Here is a 20,839-nt window from a genome sequence, read left to right as displayed (position 1 = left end):
TATCGGGATATTGTCGGGGTTATTTGACAAGATTTCGTATCCTTAATCTATATGCTCCATATGAAAATAGAAAATAATTCTAGAAGGTGGTAAAAATTCTATTGTAACTATTTTTAATGCTGCAACAAATGAAGTTTTGTCACATCCACTTTGCTTCTAGCCATCATCATTCATACCATGTCCAAGCAAGTTGAAGCAACTTATTCATTCTATATCAGCAATATACAGATAGGAAGTGTTTTAGACTACACTCTTGCTTTCATGAGTGTAGCCTTGGACATGGTGCGTGATAAATGGGATCCAACTCTAAAGAAAGGTTTCATCGACATTACTTCCTCAAGAGATTTCTATTGGATTTATAGCAGCCTTCAATTTGTATTTTGTGGAGAGATGATTGAAGATTTAATAGGAAATCAACAACAATTTGGTGATTTAGTAGCTTGGGGAGGTTGTACAATAATATACTTGCTTTGTCAACAACTTCACTTTGACCTATTTGACTTTGTGTATACAAATATTAATGCTGTAGAAGTGGATAATGTAGTAATAACATATTTGACATCAAGAGAAACATCAAAACCAACGAATTATGGGTAGGATCTGGAAAATGCAAAGAAGTCGAGAACATTGAACGATCACGTCTTCTCAATGCTAAAAGCACATTCTTCCGCTAAAGATAGAATTGATGTGCAATCAAGCAAATTGATGTCACACATATATTCTTGGATGTCTGTTATGGAATATAATAATAAGGCATTAGGTGAACCAACAATAAAGCCGGAGATTCCTAAAGCCAAACTTAATGCAGATGAGCATCTGTTCTGTGACAACTGCAAGACATCAATTGTTGATTACCATCGGAAATGCCCATATTGTTCATATGATCTTTGTCTCAGTTGTTGTCGGGGGCTTCGAGAAGGTTGTCAACCAGGTGGTGGTAAAGCAGAATTAGCCCAACAGCAGTCTACAGATAGAGGTTATTCTAGAGAGGGATTACCAAGAAATAAGCAAACAAAGGTGTCGGGCGGAAGATCAGGTTGGGAGCTTCACTCCCAGGTTACTAGCAATAGCACTGTAGACCCTACAGACAGATTACCAGATTGGAAGGCTAATAGTGATGGTAGCATTCCATGCCGAATATGGTGGCTGTGGTTGTCATTTATTAGAATTAAAACGCATTTATAGAATGAATATGATTGCAAAACTTGACAAAGAGGCAGAGGAAATGGCCAGCAGCTGCAAAGTCGCAGAGGGCTTGAAAATTTCTCACTCCTGTACCTCATGCTTCAAGTCTGGTTCTTATGGGAAAAATGGATATTCTGAAAGGAATTTACGCCAAGCAGCTCATAGGAAGGACAACAGTGACAATTATTTGTACTGTCCAACTGTACAGGATACTAAAGAAGAAGGCCTTGAGCATTTCCAGAAACACTGGATTAGAGGTCAACCGGTCATTGTGCAGAATGTTCTTGAAGGCACTTCCAGTCTGAGCTGGGACCCATTGGTCATGTTGCGGCCTGTTCGAGAGACTATGAATGGCAAGTTTAATGAGGAGACAAAGATAAAGGCCATTGATTGCTTAAATTGGTGTGAAATTGAAATCAGCGTCAACCAATTTTTCAAAGGTTACGCAGATGGTCAAATGCATAAAAATGGTTGGCCTTTGATGTTGAAGCTGAAGGATTGGCCACCACGAAATTTCTTTGAAGAACGTTTACCACGCCATAGAGCTGAATTCATTAATGCATTGCCCTTTCATGAGTACACACATCCTGAATGGGGCCTTCTTAATCTGGCAGCAAAGCTTCCTGATAATTGCTTAAAGCCTGATATAGGACCCAGAACTTACATTGCTTATGGGACAAGTGAAGAACTTGGCCGAGGTGATTCTGTTACTAAGCTGCACTGTGATATGTATGATGTGGTAAATGTATTGACTCATACAGCTGAAGTCAAGTTCCCAGGGTGGCAGCAACTTAAGATAGATAAAATTCAAAGATCATTAAGAGCATTAGACTCGGAAGAACTTTATGAAGACTCAGATAGGATTGGAAATTCCTTTGGTGAAGAAGAGAGAGGAAAAACAACTAAAATTGAGGCATCATCATTTGATGTTTCTGTGTCTCAAAGCAACAGAAAAGTTTCTTCAAGTCAAACTATTGATGAATGCCTTAATGATAATGACATTGAATCTAGTTTGAGGGCAAAGTCTCTTGATCTCTGGTAAGATCCATATTACAGTTCCACATTTGATTGGCTGGATGGGGAGGATCAGTTTTTTCTGGGATTCCATGGTTGGTAGTTCTATCCACCATATTCACAGAGACAAAAATTATCTGGCAGATTCACTGTCTAAAACAGGTCTACAGGATGCTACTGGTTTTTGGTTTTTGCAGGTTCTATCTGAGGGAGTAAGCTATCATATCCAAGAGTTTATTTTGCCGGACTTCTAGTTTCATTTCTGTTTTCTTCACAGGTTTCCATGGACGGGTCTCTGATCTTTATGTGGCTGTTTCTTTTATCATCTTGTTTATGGATGGTGTACATGATGTTTCTGTACATCCATATGTTTCCTGTTTCTCTATGTGATCATGTTTTGTTTTGGAGATCTCCCAGAACACTATGTTTCAGTCAAATTTTCCTTAGCTATTCACTGGAATTCTCCCATGGTGATTTCATCTGGTTTTCTCTGCAAATGGGAGTGTATATGATGTAAATTTTGAACTTTATATCCCTCATATAATAATATTCAGCTTTTTCATTCTGAAAAGGTTAAGCATAGCACATCAAGCCCAATCATGTCACTTTCTTGGTGCTTTTTCTGCCTGTAGCCATTCAGGTTTACTTGATGAGAACTGACATTATTTTCAAGCATAAGTCAATATTATGGAATTTTCCCCAGAGCAATGCAATATGCCCTTGGTTAAACTTTACAGTCTAAGTGGGTGCATGAATGATGCATATGGTGTTATTGAAAATCTATCTTTCACAAGTATTTACAGTTCCTTGCTTTACGCCTGTAGAATGCATGGAAATATTGAGAAATCAGACATGGAGATGATGTAGGTAGAGTCCAAAATTTTGGTTTGGCCAGCTATCATTATATTGTTTTATATATTATTAATTCTAAGCCTGATGAAAATTGTAATGTTGCAACATATAATTAACCCTAGTATATCTTTCAGGTATGCAAGATGACATAAAGATAACTGTGACAATAGCTGGAATATTTAAGAACAATTGGCTGGCATTAGAAAGGAGAATATCGAATTCTAATGTTGGCATGAAAGATGATGCAAACAGAAAGCTAATCCTAAAGGTTACAATTGAAATAATATTGAGGAAATCACTCAAATTTTAGGACTGGTAAATGGTGGCACTCTATTTAGAAAATATTTTTGGGAACAAAGGCCAAATTCTATTACACTAAATGAAAAATGTAGTGGGAGGTTTTAAATAACATATTGAAGAATAAAATTGAAATCTAGTGGTCGGATATTATGAGATTGAAAGCAAATTTTCCCAAAAAAGGCCCTACTTCCCTCCATATTTAGATATAAAAAATTCCTTTGTTTTTTGAGACAGACAAATCCATAACTAAGTCTTTCTCTACAACAAATCCATAACCGTGTTGAAGGGAGAAGTCTCTACAACTGTCTTATGAGGAGGACCTATACGCTGTTAAAAGAGGTTCTAACTTTGAGTTTTCTTCCAAGTCTGGGTACTTGTCTATGATTTATGGCACATATGCAAGCCTTGAAAGTTTGAGAATGCGCAAGAATAAACTCCTGGGATAAATACCCATTTGATTATAAGGACTTCTCCTACATTGATGTGAAAGTGTCAGCAAGGAAATTTGAAGTGCAAGGAAATTTGCAGATATCTTAACACAGAAACAAGCAATCACATTCCATTAAAATGCACTTAACTTTACATATGCCCAAAAGCAGAGGAAATAACTAAGCTGGAATCCGATCCAAGAAAATGCCCCATATTATCATCCTATGCTTAGTAATGCTTACAAGGAAATGGGTTGGGTATGTGTTTAAAGTCTGTACAATCAAAAAGAAAGAATCTAAAGGTAGCCCCAACAATCTGAACAGACAACAAGATATCAGTTTACCAAGTCAATCTAATAATGTAGCACATATGGACTCATCTTGATATTGCTGCCTTGAGTTTACTGGCTATTTCACTTGTCAAAGCGAAGGATAATCCCTTCGATTATGTGCATACAATGGGCCAGTATCTTGAGCACTGAGGAATCAGATGAACGCAGCTGATTTTATCTCTCTAGAGGTAGCACTGGTGTATTCTAGCTGTGTAAGTGTCATTTAATGAGGTTGCAACTTTTTACATATTACAAAAATACGTGAATAAATGGCAAGATCATAAACAACCACACAAACGGCAATTGTTTTCCATTGAGAAGAATCTATATACCCCTTTCAATGTCCTGCAAGGCAAGGACATGGATTGAAAAAAATATATATACTCTTCTCAAAATATTCCTAGTTCTCCAAGTTGCAACCGAGCCTCAAGAACTTAACAGTTGTGAAGCATTGAAACCCATATTCTTGTATTCTGGTTTTCGTCATATGATTAAGAAAATAAAAAACTATACAAACATATGTATCATATTGATAAAATCGGTATACCCCCATCAAGGTTTTGCAATGCAAGATCGGCTAGATTCACCCAGTTTTGGGTTGCGGTGTAGATATCCGTATACTGCTCAGCCACAACCAGTATTTTTTCCTTCATCGTTGTCTTAGCAAGTGCAGAAGTGCCAAGAACAAAATTTTTATGATTTTTTGGAAGGTCAATAGTCACGGGTGTTTTAATATAATTTTAACCTTGAGATGACAGATTATGACGAAATCTGCAACGACTGGGAATCTGGTAGGGTATACGACGGGATGTAATGATTCTCGCTAGAGTGGGAGGAAGTTGATATGGTCCCTGTCGCTTCTACTTTCCTCGTTCTGCTATGATATCGCTTGTTGTGCGTCTTTTCTACTTTCCTCGTTCTGCTATGGTCCCTGTCTCTTCTACTTCCGTCTCTGCAATTCAAATGTCTGTGTGTGCGATCGCAAATCTTCCCCATCCGCAGACGAAATGGCTAACCTTCACTCTACTCTCCACAAAAGAGATCTAATTTGTCAAGGTTTTTTACCCAAAGGATCCATCACCCCTAATGATTCATAAAATATGCCCTAAGCATAATCATAACTTTACAAAAAACTGGGAGCGGAGGGTCCCCTTCTTAATCTCCACCAAAATCGGCACTAGGCGTACATGTGCCCCCTCTTGATCAATCATCTCCTCAAACCTTCGATTTGATGTGCAAACAAAAAAAGTAATTTAGGGGAAGTGGAGATGCCTTTGAATTCATCCGCCCATTTTCAGTTATGATGGGCATGTGAGCAATGTCAAAGATGATTGCAGGGCAGGAACTGATCAGGGAAAACTCTTTGATAACCAAAGAAAGTGGGATGGTACGCCTCGACAGAGAAATGCCCTCCAAATACTAATACTAATGAAAACTGTTGTGCCCTCCATACAATGGAAAAATGATTCAAAAGAAATTATTTTCGAGTTGAAGAGGTGACCCCAGGAACAAATTTTGTGCCCTCCATACAATCGAAAACCCCAGGAACAATTGTTGCGCCCTCCATACAATCGAAAAATGATTCAAAAGAAATTATATTCGAGTTGAGGAGGTGACCCCAGGAACAACTAAGGAGGTGCCTGAGGTGGATATAGAGGAGGCTACAGAGGAGGCAGGAATGGCACTGGAGAGGATCCAGAAGCTAAAACATACATGAAAATTTTGCATGCAGTTTCTACACCCTATCTTCAAGGAGCTATTTTTTAAGAAAACAAAGAGAAAGCTAAAACACATACCTGTTTTAGGCAAAAACTATGGAAGATCGGCCTCACAGAAAAAATAGCAGTAAATGCAGAGCTGGTAAACCTGTCTTGGCTATTGCTCCTCAAAGCACACTGATCTGTCTGCTCAAAAGTTTCCCAAATCGTTGAATACCAGATAACTTGCCAAATATCATATAATAATATAAGATCGCTGGTTCAGAAAATAAGCTTTCCCACTGGGTGTGAACCGTGACAGCGACACCTTAATCAATCGTTGGAAGAGAATGTTCACGCCGTGGGACTTCGAGCCAAGGAGATAAGAACAGACAATTCGAGCCGAACCAAGCCCAGCCAAGGAGATAAGCGAAATTTTAAATTTTCCCACAAAATTTTAAATTTTCTCACAGAAATGTTTGAAAAGTCTACTTCATAATATTTTTTTAAAGGTTCATTTGCCAGCAGTTCTATTAATTGAATTTTCCCACAAAATTTTGAATTTTCTCACAAAATTGTTTGAAAAGTCTTCATCATAATAATTTTTTAAATGTTCATTTGCCAGCAGTGCTATTAATTTGCGCATTTATTTTATTAATACAAACCATATAATATTAACTAACCTTTGCATCTTATAAATTATATAAACACACATTTGCATTCTATAAACCATTCACCTTAGAGGCACCGGGAAGTGGTTTTGTACAATGTGCATAATTTATATTATTGCTAAACCTTAAAAACCATTCATAGGCCCTAGGATGATAATGGTGTTTCTTCTTAGATGATGTCCAAGGCCCCAACAAAAGTCATCTTTGTTGGGCAAATCCTCACATTAACACCCATACAACATTTATATACCTATGGTTTATAATGCTGGCAAATAGTGCTCCTCATCACCTAATTGTGCAAAAAGCCCCAACTAACCTAGTCTAGGTTAGATGTCCTCGATATTAACATATTATCCTACATTATCCATTAGCTCATGGAGATAGAGGGTTCAAGGACTCTCACTTGATGGTTGGGGACTATAGTCCATTAAGAGGTCAAATGTCGGGCTAACTGTATTAAGGACACCTCAAGGTCAACCAACACTAATGAAATGTATTAGTTGTTTGTACATCGACCTATCAAAATGTCACAATATTGGGTAGTAGACATTAGTAAGTAGGACACTAGTCGCCAACAAGAAACCTTGATAACGATAGAGTAATGATGTGATGAGTGGATGTGGACCCAGGGATACCGCATGTCAATTGTGTGGCAGTTGATTTGACATGCTAACGTCTCATTATGATGTGGCACCAATGTGGGTCTAGATGACATGGCATACCAATGTGGCATGTTGACATGGCAATGGAAGGTTGACTTGGCACTGAGGTGTTGTATAGGTGGTAACCATATAGTGACGATGTGGATGTTGGGATTTTGGATGTTAAGATATCAACTAATTAGTATCAATGACACTCTCTAGCCTCTTCCTGAGGGCCCGGTGGCTTGATAGCTCGACCATTGGCCTTTCAAGATATTGGGTATTGAGAAATTAGGGCTTCAATCTACAAGCTCGTCTGTATGTTAGGTGTCGAGTATTGAGACAGTAAGTATGTATAGAGCATTAAGGAAAATCATGTGTTTCATGTGAATTTGGGCAAGCTTAGAAGTCAGGTTGCAAACTGCTACAAGTGTCCTTATTTTTCTACAAGAAACAGTGTAATGTGAAGGTGAATATGCTAAACATGATATTGGATGGCAATGATGCTAAGGAGAAATTGGAAAATTGAAAAGTGCACCTATCCAAGATGTAAACTTCATTATTAAAGATTTGTAAAGGAGTAGTTGGTTAGATATTTCATCTTACCTGAATCTATCATTAGCTTTCCACATTCCATTAATAACTCGTTATGCTTTTTCCTGCCTCTTTTCTTTCCTGGAATTCTGGGAGCTAATCCCGATGTGTTTTCATGGTTTTCACACCTTCGTTGCCCTGCCTTTCACTTTTTCCTTGTTTGTCCAGCCCTATAGCCTGAGTTTTCCATAGGAACAGTTTTTGTACCCTATTAAATTCTTCTGGCGGTAAAGAGTCTACCCCACTCATGGTCCCCTGTTTCAAGAATCCTTCCAGATCTAGGTGTTCCCTGTCAAGAATCTCCTGCAGTTCATGATCTTCCGTTTCCATCTCACTCTGGGTCATTTCTTGGTCCATCTTCGGTTCTGCATCGCTCATCATAGTCTCTTTCTGTTTGATACTATCCTGTGTTTGAGTTGTCTCTTCCTCTTTCTCCTTTTCCCTGGGCTTCCTTCCATTACCTGATCTATCTTTATCATCTCTTCTTCTTCTTCGAGAACTTGGAACCTATTCAGATTAGTCTATGGTCCTTCTGTCTGCTGCTGCTTTGGCCCCCTCTTGCCCCCTTTTCCTTTATGAACCACTTTGTGAAAGCCTTCAGTATCTTTCTTTGTGTTCGCCTTACTTTTGTTCTCTATTTTGCTAAGAGGGTAGTTTCTAAATAGGTGCCCATGCTCATGGAATTTTCAGCATCTGAAAGGAATATGTTCATAGTCAACTGTTTGCACCCATTCTTCATCCAAAACTTCTAAAATGACCTCATCCGGAAGAGCTCCAAAGAGATCCATCTCCACGCATATTCTTGCGAAGGAAGTGTACTTACCCTTCTTGGTGGCTTCAGAAGTTTTGACAAAATGCCCTAACTTGTTTCCTATATCAGATAACGATTCTGTTTGCCAGTAATCAAGGGGTAATGAGTAGAGTCTTACTCAGACCGGGACAGAAGTGAATTTTTCTCTCTCAGGGACAAAGTTCATCATCCACAGTCGCATATAAAGGCCTGCTGCTGCATAGAAGTAGGGCCCTCCTTCAAACACTTTGTCTTTGTCCTCAATATTTGTGAAGACTACCGTAAAAAAACCCTTAGACCCAAGATGTAGGTCAATGCTTCCTTTTGGTTTCTAGTTATATTTAATCCATGACTGTAAAGTTTTTTCTGTGGGCCATATTGCCATGAATTTACAAATGATAGCATATGTCCTCATGTGGTCTCTATGCGCCTGCAGAGCAGGATCATTTAAAACTACTCTGGGAGTGACCTCAGCTTTGGGTTTACATGGCCCTTTTTGTGCGTTATTATTCGCTCCTTGTTCCTTGTCTTCTTGCTCATTTTCCTTGTTGATGTTATTCTCCTTTGTCTTCTTTGAATCTTGTTCCTCTTCTATAATCCTTGTCCCCTCACCTAAAGGACCTATGACACTCTCTAATGGTTTCTTTCCTCGACTAGCCACTGCTTGCCTATAGGATGGAGTGGAGCTCCCTCCCCTGCGTGCTTCCATGGAAACTCCCGCGAACTCTTGCAAACACTAACACTTCCAGGAAATTCCACGCAATTTTCGACTAATCACTAAATTTAGAATGCATGGCAGATTAGTTTATTCTTTCCCAATTCTCAACATGCTACAAATCTAATAAATTTTATACTTAATATTAATTTAAAATTTAAATATAATCCTAGTGTATTATGTATGGCATAAGAAAATAATATGAAGTGTTATCAACCAATTTCCTTCCTTATATTTATTTGTAGTCATCATTATGTTTTTTACCCTTTTGCATATATTGGGCCCTTCATTTTGAGCTTGTTGGAGCACGAACATTGGTTCAACACTAGGAATATGCCTCCTCCATTCATTCTTAGTGTATTGTTTGGCTTTGAGAGCGTCAAATTAGTCTTTTCTAACCAACATCCATACTTAGTGTATTGTTTGGCGTTCAAAGCATCAGATTAGTCATTTCTAACCAACATCCATACTTAGTGTATTGTTTGGCATTCAAAGCATCAGATTAGTCATTTCTAACCAACATCTATATATTTTTTCTAGAATATTTCATTCCCTAAAATTTTTTGGCATTTTTTCTCAAAAATTATATAGTAGAAAAGTTCTCACATCACACATCAAACCAAAAGGATACAAAACAACACACACACTTCTATGTACAAGGTACAATCACAACTCAATCAAAACAATCATGTCAATGTGTGCCTATTTTGGACACAAGAAAAGGATTCTCGTACATGAACTCAGGGAGGAGTTGAGGTACCATATGGTGTGCCATGATGGGGCCATGCCATACAAATTTTAACTATGAGACTCCTAAAGATTGATGATAATAAGGAAAACCTAGAATCATAGTGTTATTAGGAATAACCAGAGGACATAAAAAGTGAGTGGTCTTGTGAGCTACTGTGGCTCCATGACAAGGACTATGAAGACATAAATGGGTGACAAGAAACTCACTGAATGATGGATGTGTGTTTGACAATTCACTGGAAAGTTCAACATTAGAAACCAAAAACGTTACTTGGTCCAAGGGTGACACTTCCAAGGATGGCTGAGAAAATGCCCCCTAGGTTAATTCGAGATTTAGTTTACCAATCTATACTTTTTCCCATTTGGGGAGACTAGAGGTATCAAGACGCATAATCTCCCTAGGATTGTCAATAGGTGAATCCATGACCTCCATGATGAATTTTTCCATAGGAAATTTGTCATTAGGGAGTCATGTTCAATAGGCAGAGTGACAACCCATGTGGTAAAATGATCCTAGTCATATTCCAAGGGATCTACCCCTCTAATAGTAGTCAATAAGGATTTGCGCTACATGAGGCAGGACTGAAAATCCTCTAAGGAAGACATGACACATGATGCTTCGACTAACTCTTCAATAATACTATAATTTTGGGAAGCCCGCGCATCGGGAATGTTTGTTAACTTTTGGAATACACTGTTAGGTGGGTGATATAGCAGTTCCATAGGCTTATCTGATCTGAGAGATCTAGTGGAAGCGAAAGGGGTGGTCAAGTCCTTAGAAGTAGAACTTGACTCAGGAGGGTCATATGATTTTTCTCTCGTGGTAAAATAAATGTGAGAATTAACATGAGGACCTATGCATTGTTATTAGGACCATATTACCATTTCCCCACATTACCCATAGGAGGAGGTGGAGAATCTTGTACAACCATTTGCTGTTATGGCAACAATTTTGATGGATTTTACTCCTTGTTAACTAGATTTATTATTTCTTTGTGACTAAAGTTGAAAAGTGGAAATACAAAATATTTAATAAATGAGTAAATATTATTTCAAGGGTGTTACCAAGCATATTGCTTGAGGTTGTATATGAGACAAGTATATATTGCTAGAAGAATAGAGATTGAAAGATAAAAAGTGTAGCAATAGGCATCAACATATAACATGAAAAATTTCAAACACTTTTCAATAGGAATTAACCACTAAAGGGAAATAAACATTTTCCATACAACATACGTGGGCAAAATATTTGCTTTGTAGGTGTTGTATTGAAGTGGCTTGGGAGCTTATACATGGACCATGAGCATTATCTTACACCTCTTTTAGGCCCTCAGGGACTAGTTTTCATCCTTGAAAAATGTTCAAGGGCCTAAGAAGCTAAAACATACATAAAAATTTTGCCTGCAGTTTCTACACCCCATCTTCAAAGAGCTATTTTTTAAGAAAACAAACAGAAAGCTAAAACACATACCTGTTTTAGGCAAAAACTATGGAAGATCGGCCTCACAGAAAAAATAATAGTAAATGCAGAGCTGGTAAACCTGTCTTGGCTATTACTCCTCAAAGCACACTGATCTGTCTGCTCAAAAGTTTCCCAAATCGTTGAATACCAAATATTTAGAGCCCAACTTGCCAAATATCATATAATAATATAAGCCAGCTGGTTCAGAAAATAAGCTTTCCTCTTGGCCGTGAACCCTGACAGTGACACCTTAATCAATCGTTGGAAGAGAATGTTCAGGCGATGGGACTTCGAGCCAAGGAGATAAGAACAGCCGATTCGAGCCAAGCCCAGCCAAGGAGATAAGCGAAATTTTAAATTTTCCCACAAAATTTTAAATTTAAGTCTTCTTCATAATATTTTTTTAAAGGTTCATTTGCCAGCAATTCTATTAATTGAATTTTCCCACAAAATTTTAAATTTTCCATAAAATTTTAAATTTTCTCACAAAAATGTTTGAAAATTCTTCATCATAATATTTTTTAAATGTTTATTTGCCAACAGTTCTATTAATTTGCGCATTTATTTTATTAATATAAACCATATAATATTAACTAACCTTTGCATCCTAAAAATTTTATAAACACTCATTTGCATCCTATAAACTATTCATCTTAGAGGCATTGGGAAGTGGTTTTGTACAATGTGCATGGTTTATATTATTGCTAAATCTTAAAAACCATTCGTAGGCCCTAGGATGATAATAGTGTTTCTTCTTAGATGATGTCCAAGGCCCTAACAAAAGTCATCCTTGTTGGGAAAATCCTCACATTAAACCTATACAACATTTATATACTTATGGTTTATAATGATGGCAAATAGTGCTCCTCATCACCTAATTGTGCAAAAAGCCCCAACTAACCTAGTCTAGGTTAGATGTCCCCGATATTAACATATTATCCTACATTATCCATTAGCTCATGGAGATAGAGGGTTCAAGGACTCTCACTTGATGGTTGGGGACTATAGTCCATCAAAGAGGTCAAATGTCGGGCTAACTGTGTTAAGGACACCTCAAGGTCAACCAACACTAATGCAATGTATTAGTTGTTCGTACATCGACCTATCAAAATGTCACAATATTGGGTAGTAGACATTAGTAAGTAGGACACTAGTCACCAACAAGAAACCTTGATAACTATAGAGTAATGATGTGGTGAGTGGATGTGGACCCGAGGATACCACATGTCAATTGTGTGGCAGTTGATTTGACATGCTAACGTCTCATTATGATCAATGTGGGTCTAGATGACATGGCATACCAATGTGGCAAGTGATGTGGGATGTTGACATGGCAATGGAAGGTTGACTTGGCACCAAGGTGATGTATAGGTGGTAACCATATAGTGGCAACGTGGATGTTGGGCTTTTGGATGTTAAGATATCAACTAATTAGTATCAATGACACTCCTTAGCCTCTTCCCGAGGGCCCAGTGGCTTGATAGCTCGACCATTGGCCTTTCAAGATATTGGGTATTGAGAAATTAGGGCTTCAATCTACAAGCTTGTCTGTATGTTAGGTGTCGAGTATCAAGACAGTAAGTATGTATAGAGCATTAAGGAAAATGATGTGTTTCGTGTGAATTTGGGCAAGCTTAGAAGTCGAGTTGCAAACTACTACAAGTGTCCTTATTTTTCTACAAGAAACAGTGTAATGTGAAGGTGAATATGCTAAACGTGATATTGGATGTTAATGATGCTAAGGAGAAGTTGGAAAATTGAAAAGTGCACCTATCCAATGCATCAAAACAACTTGTGGTAGGGTTAATCTAACAAAATGCAAGGTTGTAGTGCTTCTTGTACTTGCAAAATAGAGTAGAGTGTAAGAAACAATGAATAATACATAATGAACAAAAAAATTAAAAATAGTAATGGAAATGAACTAAATTCAAAGTAAAAATTCTATATAACTAATATAACAGTGCTACAACTATCATCAACAAATGTTAAGATAATCTGCAAGATAAAACTGCTCATAAACTATCTAAATAAACGTGCATGAAAGTAATGTTCATAAATATTTTGTAGACATAAACAAATGTGTGAACAGAAATGATACAAGAGGGATATCGACCACGTAGGTTGGGCCTTAACACAAGGAAACTTAAAAACCTTAGAAGAAAGCTAAACTAAGAGCTGAAATCAAATATCACTTCAATTAGCAAAAATGTTGTTTGTACATGACAAAGTTACAAAAAATGCTTAGAATCTAAACCTCTCGTATTATTCACATGCTTTCCTACAATTTCTTATAATCCTATTATGCTACTCAAGCCTATTATTTGTACAAGTGGATAGGAGGAAAACTCCTTGAGTGGAGGACTGCTTTCCCTCCAAAAATCAATAAAAACCTAGATCTTGTTTCCTAGATCACCACGTAGCAATAGTAAGGAGGATTTACTATCCTTAGGAAGTCGTGTTGGTTTTATTTTGTAGAAGGTAGTAGGCCCCACAAATATCTCTAGATGATTCTCCTTGAAATTTGTGTAAAATCCATTCAAATATTACACAATAGTCATGTTAGGCACATAAAGTATGAAAAATATCTTGGACTCTCCTAAGAACTCATTAAGCTAGGAAAGTATTATTAAGTGAACAAAATTAGGTTCAATATGGCCTTTATGTGCCTAGGAGTGGTTAGAAAAACCTTATGGGAGACTCATCACATATATTAATTGAGAAGACAAATTTTGAATTTATCAATTATTATGCAATTTAATAAATTTTATACTTAATATTAATTTAAAATTTAAATATAATCTTAGTGTATTGTGTATGGCATAAGAAAATAATATGAAGTGTTATCAACCAATTTCCTTCCTTATATTTATTTGTAGTCATCATTATGTTTTTTACCCTTTTGCATATATTGGGCCCTTCATTTTGAGCTTGTTGGAGCACGAACATTAGTTCAACACTAGGAATATGCCTCCTCCATTCGTTCTTAGTGTATTGTTTGGCTTTGAGAGCGTCAAATTAGTCTTTTCTAACCAACATCCATACTTAGTGTATTGTTTGGTGTTCAAAGCATCAGATTAGTCATTTCTAACCAACATCCATATATTTTTTCTAGAATATTTCATTCCCTAGAATTTTTTGGTATTTTTTGTCAAAAATTATATAGTAGAAAAGTTCTCGCATCACACATCAAACCAAAAGGACACAAAACAACACACACACTTCTATGTACAAGGTACAATCACAACTCAATCAAAACAATCATGTCAATGTGTGCCTATTTTGGACACAAGAAAAGGATTCTCGTACATGAACTCATAGAGGAGTTGAGGTACCATATGGTGTGCCATGATGGGGCCATGCCATACAAATTTTAACTATGAGACTCCTAAAGATTGATGATAACAAGGAAAACCTAGAACCATAGTGTTATTAGGAATAACCAGAGGACATAAAAAGTGAGTGGTCTTGTGAGCTACTGTGGCTCCATGACAAGGACTATGAAGACATAAAGGGGTGACAAGAAACTCATTGACTAGTAGCAATGTCCTGTTTTTGCCCTATCTAGGCCATGCACTCACTCCCCATATTTGAGGATGTCTGCCCGATGGACCGATTGCCTGGTCCATGAAATCCCCAAGACTAATGCACCTTCGCATTGTGATTGCTATTACTGCGATGAGTATTATTGCTACTAGCCCCCTGTTGTGGCTGCCCTCTTCCTCCCATAGGAAAAAACATCACTGGATACCTCGAACAAGACGGGGTCCGGGAACAACGACTTATGACTAAATCTAATAATTTGTTGGTCTTTGCATACCCACTCCAGCTTAACAAGCCTGGTAAAGCTCAGGATTGAAAGAAAATATATTTAGTAAAAACCCTAACGCTAAGGGTTTGACAGTGAAATTGTGGACAAATCCAGCGAAATAAAGACCCTCCGAGAGACATTGGCCCAGCTGAACAAAACGTTCACCTCCACTGTTCGATCCCCTTACTAGTTGACCAAGAAAACCCGCGAGACCATAAGTTGCCAAACCGCCGCAGATAAATATAAACCAGGTGTATTGACCCTTGTTTGCTAGCGTTGTGACCATTCTCTCACGCTGTTATCACTCCTGAGTGTAGGTGAAAACCCATCTTCGCACCAGAAAAAACCCTAGGGTTAGACCGCCATGGAAATTCCTCTTGGATTCTTCCATCTGATCTTCTCTAGACAAATTCCTTATTTCCATTTGATTTCTGTTCTATCTGCAAATTCTTATCTAATATTGGAGCATCTCCATAGATTAGTTAACCTTACTAAACCAAACATTTTATTAGAAATAATCATTAATCTTATAATATTACGACTTCATTGCACTTTTTGACCATACACAACTTGTTTTTATGTCACCATAATTCACCTTTAATGTAACATGATTACATTGAAAAATCAACCAAAATCCCCTCAAATAATTTTTCCTACATAGAAATTTTTACCATAAACAATACCTCCCCATTAAACCAAAGAAAACACTTACACATTTCATTTAATTTCAATTCAACTAAAATCCCCTCAAATAATTTTTCTTGCATAGAATTCTTTACCATAAACAATACCTCCCCATTAAGCAAAAAAAAAACACTTACACATTTCATTTAATTGAAACACTTACACATTTCATTTAATTCCAATTGAAAAACACAAAAGCATTTCATTTAAGTTCCATTCAACGTTTCACGGCATTTCTGCTTTTCAAATATCAAAACTTGTTCATTTCCCTCGCGTTCCAGGGTTTTTCAAATATCAAAATTTTTTCATTTCCCTCGCGTTCCAGGGAGGAAGGTCGCCATATCATCCCATTATGTTTCTCAAAGATCAAAATTTATTCATTTCCCTCACGTTGCAGGGTTTTTCCAGGGAAGAAAGAGGAAGGTCGCGGCCATGTTGTCGCAGGTTTGATTTGATACATTTGGTTGAATACAAGAAATTGGATTCTAGGTGCCTCCAATCGTGGTGGTTTCATTCTACGAAGGGATCTGCACAAGGTTCCCCCACACTCTTTGTGCGATGGCCCATCCCAAGCCTCCATCACTCTTTGCAACTTTAAAATACTTCTAGACAAGTGCAAGAAGAGGCTGTATGTACAAGATTCCGCAGAGGAAGATGGAGCCGAAGGTATGTGTTATGTGCCAAAGATAGACCCTGAAATCAGTGAAGAAATTAAGCAGAAAAGAGAGCAAAAATGCGTTGATTAAGACGAGGAAATAAAATGTCCCAAGACTGTAGGAGGTCACCATCTAGATGCTCTGCCACAGGTGGATTGTGATGATCCAGTCGTCCCTATAAATGTCAGAGACAAAAAAGGCCTCAGATTTGCTTGTACCACAGGGTTCCGAGAGTTCCGGAGCAATGAAATCAGATGCCGAGGAAATGGATGTGAGCTAAGACAAGCAGGATCGAGGCTCTGTGCCAGAGGAGAGGTTTCCAGAGGATACTAAACCCACTCAAGAGGTAGGTAACTACATTTTATTTTTATTGTTTAATTATAAGAATTAATGCAAGAAACTTGCCCATGAGTGACTTCCGTTGGTTTAGGTGATAAGTCTGGATGGTAATTTTTCTACCAAAATCGCCCGGTGCTTTTCTGTTATGCCATTTAGGTGGCATGGACAACAGTGATAGTGAAGCCTGGTGGTTGGGTTAAACTCTGCTGACCTCACTAGTGAACCAATGCCTTATTGGTGACTTATGTAGAGTTTTTCACTTTTGAAATAACTAATAGCTTGCATGTCATTCAATAGAACGGTTTAGGTTGGATGTCGATATTCCCAAGTAAATTTTTGTTAAAACTACGATGGGAAATGAATGGAAGATTAGGTCTACCCCTGACCGATGGACTTCTCTACCCTGTGCTACATACCCATTTAATGACATGCAACATTGTTCAGATCAATGTCAGTAGAGGCGTGACTAGTATACCTCTTTTCCATTCAGTTCTTGTTCCTATTATCATTTCCATTCCTCTGTTGGGATTACACTTCGACAACACCACCAGTCTTTAAGTGCATGATATATTCAGGGAGATGGGTGGGTTCAAGTTGCTTATCTGTTAAAATTCTATAGTCACGATTCTAGTTTTGTTTTGTTTCTAGTTATGTTTATGTTTCCTATTTCTAGTAAAGTAGGTTTTGTATCCCCAAAACTCAATTTTATAGTGGTAATGTACGCCGTCACTGAGGTGATTTACGCTTATAATTCGCCAGAAACCTTGAGTCCTATTTCTTGTTCTATTCACCATGCAGTCATGTCTCTTGTTTTGTTTATGTTTTACCCTTTTTGGTAAAATACGCTTGGACTGTGGATTGATATTTTAACAAGATGGGTTGCGAGTAACAAGTCCCTGCCCAAGGGCATGATGCCAAGAGAAAATACTGTCAATTCTTGCATCCAAAAAATGAAAACAGTCCAACTCCATATCCCACAAACAGTCTTCTAATGGCATATTTAATCAAGTTAAAAAACATACAGTAAAACAAGTAAGTCTAACTCCATATCCCACAAACAGTCTTCCAATGTCTAATAGGAATTCCTTCTGTACAAGAGTAGAATATAAGTACATTGTACTCTTTCTTAGAAACCATATTTCCTGAGAGAAGATAATAGTCCTAAAGTTATGAACTATTAACTATCATTGTTCATAAAGTTTCTTTTGAAGAGAATCAAATTATATCAATAAATATGCAGAGAACAGAAACAATTCATCTCTTCCTCTGTTTCTTTCAACTAAAATTCAAATGACATTTAACAACATAGCTAACTAGATAAGCTAAACTTATTTTGACAGCAGGATTACAAATAAAGATAAGTATAGAGTTATACTTGAGCCCTGAGCTTTACTAGCTTGAAATCAAAATCATCTTTAAGAGCTTGAAATCGGATGACACTATCCAAGATGGATGGCTGAGGCATGACGCAAAATTTTCACCACCATAATACTCCCCTATTCCCCTATACAGCACTCTGTTGTAATATCTAGCTGAACTAAACAAGAAGATACAAATACTTTAATTTTGAAAGAAGTCTAGTTAATTTGATCGAGTCACTATTCAACCATAACATCGAATTGGATCATTGCATCCTTTGGCCCCAGATTGTTTGGCACCAGTTGATCTCTTTTCCAGGTATTGTTGATGATACTCTTCTGCTCTGTAAAACTTCTTCGCTGGCAGGATCTCTATCACGATCTCTTTATGCAGTGGCTTTTGGTGCCTTTCCATTGATTCCCGTGCAGCTCTTTCCTGATCAGCTGAATAGTAATATATGCCAGATCTGTACTGAGTGCCTTTATCATTGCCCTGCAAATATATGCACACAGTGCTGACAATTCATGTATCTGATGCAATTTCTATACATCAACCAGATACAAGTGTCTTTATAGTTTTTGCCTTCTATGGTTATGAAATAGGAAAACCACATCAAGATCCAATCATATTTTCTATAACCCACCCTGCACCCGTATAGCAGGATCCAATTATATTTTATATACCCGCTCTGCACCCCTATAGCAAGTATGTTAACAAGCCATTGAAATGAAAAGTATATGGTAGATACATTGCCAAATACCTGGATTTGGTTTTCTGGTTAAGGAATCATATGAATGTGTGAAAGGCTTTGAATTTCAGCTTTCAAAGAAGCCAATGCTTCAAGCTGGCAAGTCTATTAGCATAGATATAAGTTAATTCCAAATTTATGATATTAATTTTTAAAATACTAATAATAACATGTTTGATCATGTAGTTTTTAAAAAAATTAGAATTCTTAAGGATTTTATATAGCTTTTAAAAAGATTTGGAGATTTTTAATGTAAAATATTTTTATCCTAGTCAAATCATTTTAGAAAATACAAAATTAATTTCAGACTGAAATTTACACCTTAAAATTTCCTAAATTATGTGTTTACATTCGTTGTTATTAAGTTGAATGGGGATCCTAACAAACATTTGAAAATAATATAATGAACCACGCAGTGATATATGAGACTGAAGACACCCTCAATGCCTGCACTCAGAATTCATTAGGAGTTTAGATTTGAAGTGCAATTATAGAATATTAATGGGACTCCACTCCCAATTGCATCGCTTCAAACCAGAGAAATGAGGCCAGGTATACTGAAAACCGGTCTTTGCTTAAAGCACTAGATACTGATATATATCACAACCTGAAGCCTACAAATCTTTTGAAGCACAGGAAATAGAATTCAAATACATTAAGACGCCCAAATCTGATTTAGTCCGATATTTGAAATACAGAGAATTCTAATGGCTTCCATTTGTTTTTTAACTAACTGATGCTTCTGAGGAAAGTTGATTTGTCATAAAAGTATGTACATGATTTTAACCAGTAATGAAAATTAAATTTCAGATCAATCTACTAATCTACAATATGCAATACGATATAAAATAGATTTGGGAATTCTATTAGCTAAGTTGCTTTTTTAGAACATGAGAAATGAGAAAACGGTTAGCGTGCATCTTCTGTCCATTCCAACTAGAGTAAGAAACCATAACGGTGGAGACTCCTTTGGCAATGGCATCGAAATAGGGGGTCATGTGGATGTTGACTAATTGTTTATAATTGCTGACAGTGTTATTCTCATCGACACCCCGGGTTGTTCCACCATCGCCCACAAAGTGCTTAGCACACGCATATTGTGGGTATCTGATGACCTGAGGAACGACAGACAGTAGCTTTAAGAAATATGTTTAATAATAAAGCTAAATTCTTAAAATACCCTTGAATCATTGTTTTATTGTGCAAGACATGGTTATTAATGAGATTAATGAAATTTTAAATCAAAACCCACAAAGTCAAAAGTTGTCTGTGGATATAGTGTATAATACATAGTGCTGCCTCCTCCTGTGTGAAAATTGGTTTATTACCATCCATGGACCTCATACAAACTGTAGAAACAAGATGCCTTAAGAAATTTTATCTCCTTATTAGACCTAATGTTGGAATTTCAAAAGCTCTGTTGATGTTTCAAATATTTCTAGCCAACATTTATTCTACCTTTTAATTAAACATATACATTTACAATGGCACAAGAATTATGATACTGCCACTATTTCCATAATGACGATTAAGGAGCAGTGCATGCAGATGAATATCTGATATGATGCTTGGGCAGAGCAGGGTTCTATCTGAAAACCTCTACCAATCTGAGTAGTAGAAAAGTTTCCATCTTACTGACCTTCTTCTGCCCTTTAGGATATACTTCCTTGCATATAGTCACACTGGTTCTTGTCCTTGGTTTGTGTATTTTTTTATGAACTAACCCAATGTTTTATTGTCATGGATTTGAAAGATGCCTCTGGAATTTACTCTAAACCAATATTAACCCGACGTTTTTCAATTCTAGACTAACA

At 37.1% G+C, this 20,839-nt stretch overlaps 1 pseudogene; it reads left to right on the top strand.

Annotated features, from left to right (window-relative positions):
* The first annotated feature begins 735 nt into the window (after positions 1–735).
* LOC149226072 (lysine-specific demethylase JMJ27 pseudogene) lies at positions 736–2,770 on the top strand (annotated as a pseudogene).
* Positions 2,771–20,839: the final 18,069 nt, after the last annotated feature.

This window comes from Pinus tabuliformis, chromosome J (genome assembly GCF_031772625.1).
Source record: "Pinus tabuliformis cultivar Carrire ecotype Pingquan chromosome J, CPIR1, whole genome shotgun sequence".
Lineage (NCBI taxonomy): Eukaryota > Viridiplantae > Streptophyta > Pinopsida > Pinales > Pinaceae > Pinus > Pinus tabuliformis.
This window is presented reverse-complemented; position numbering and strand designations above follow the sequence as displayed.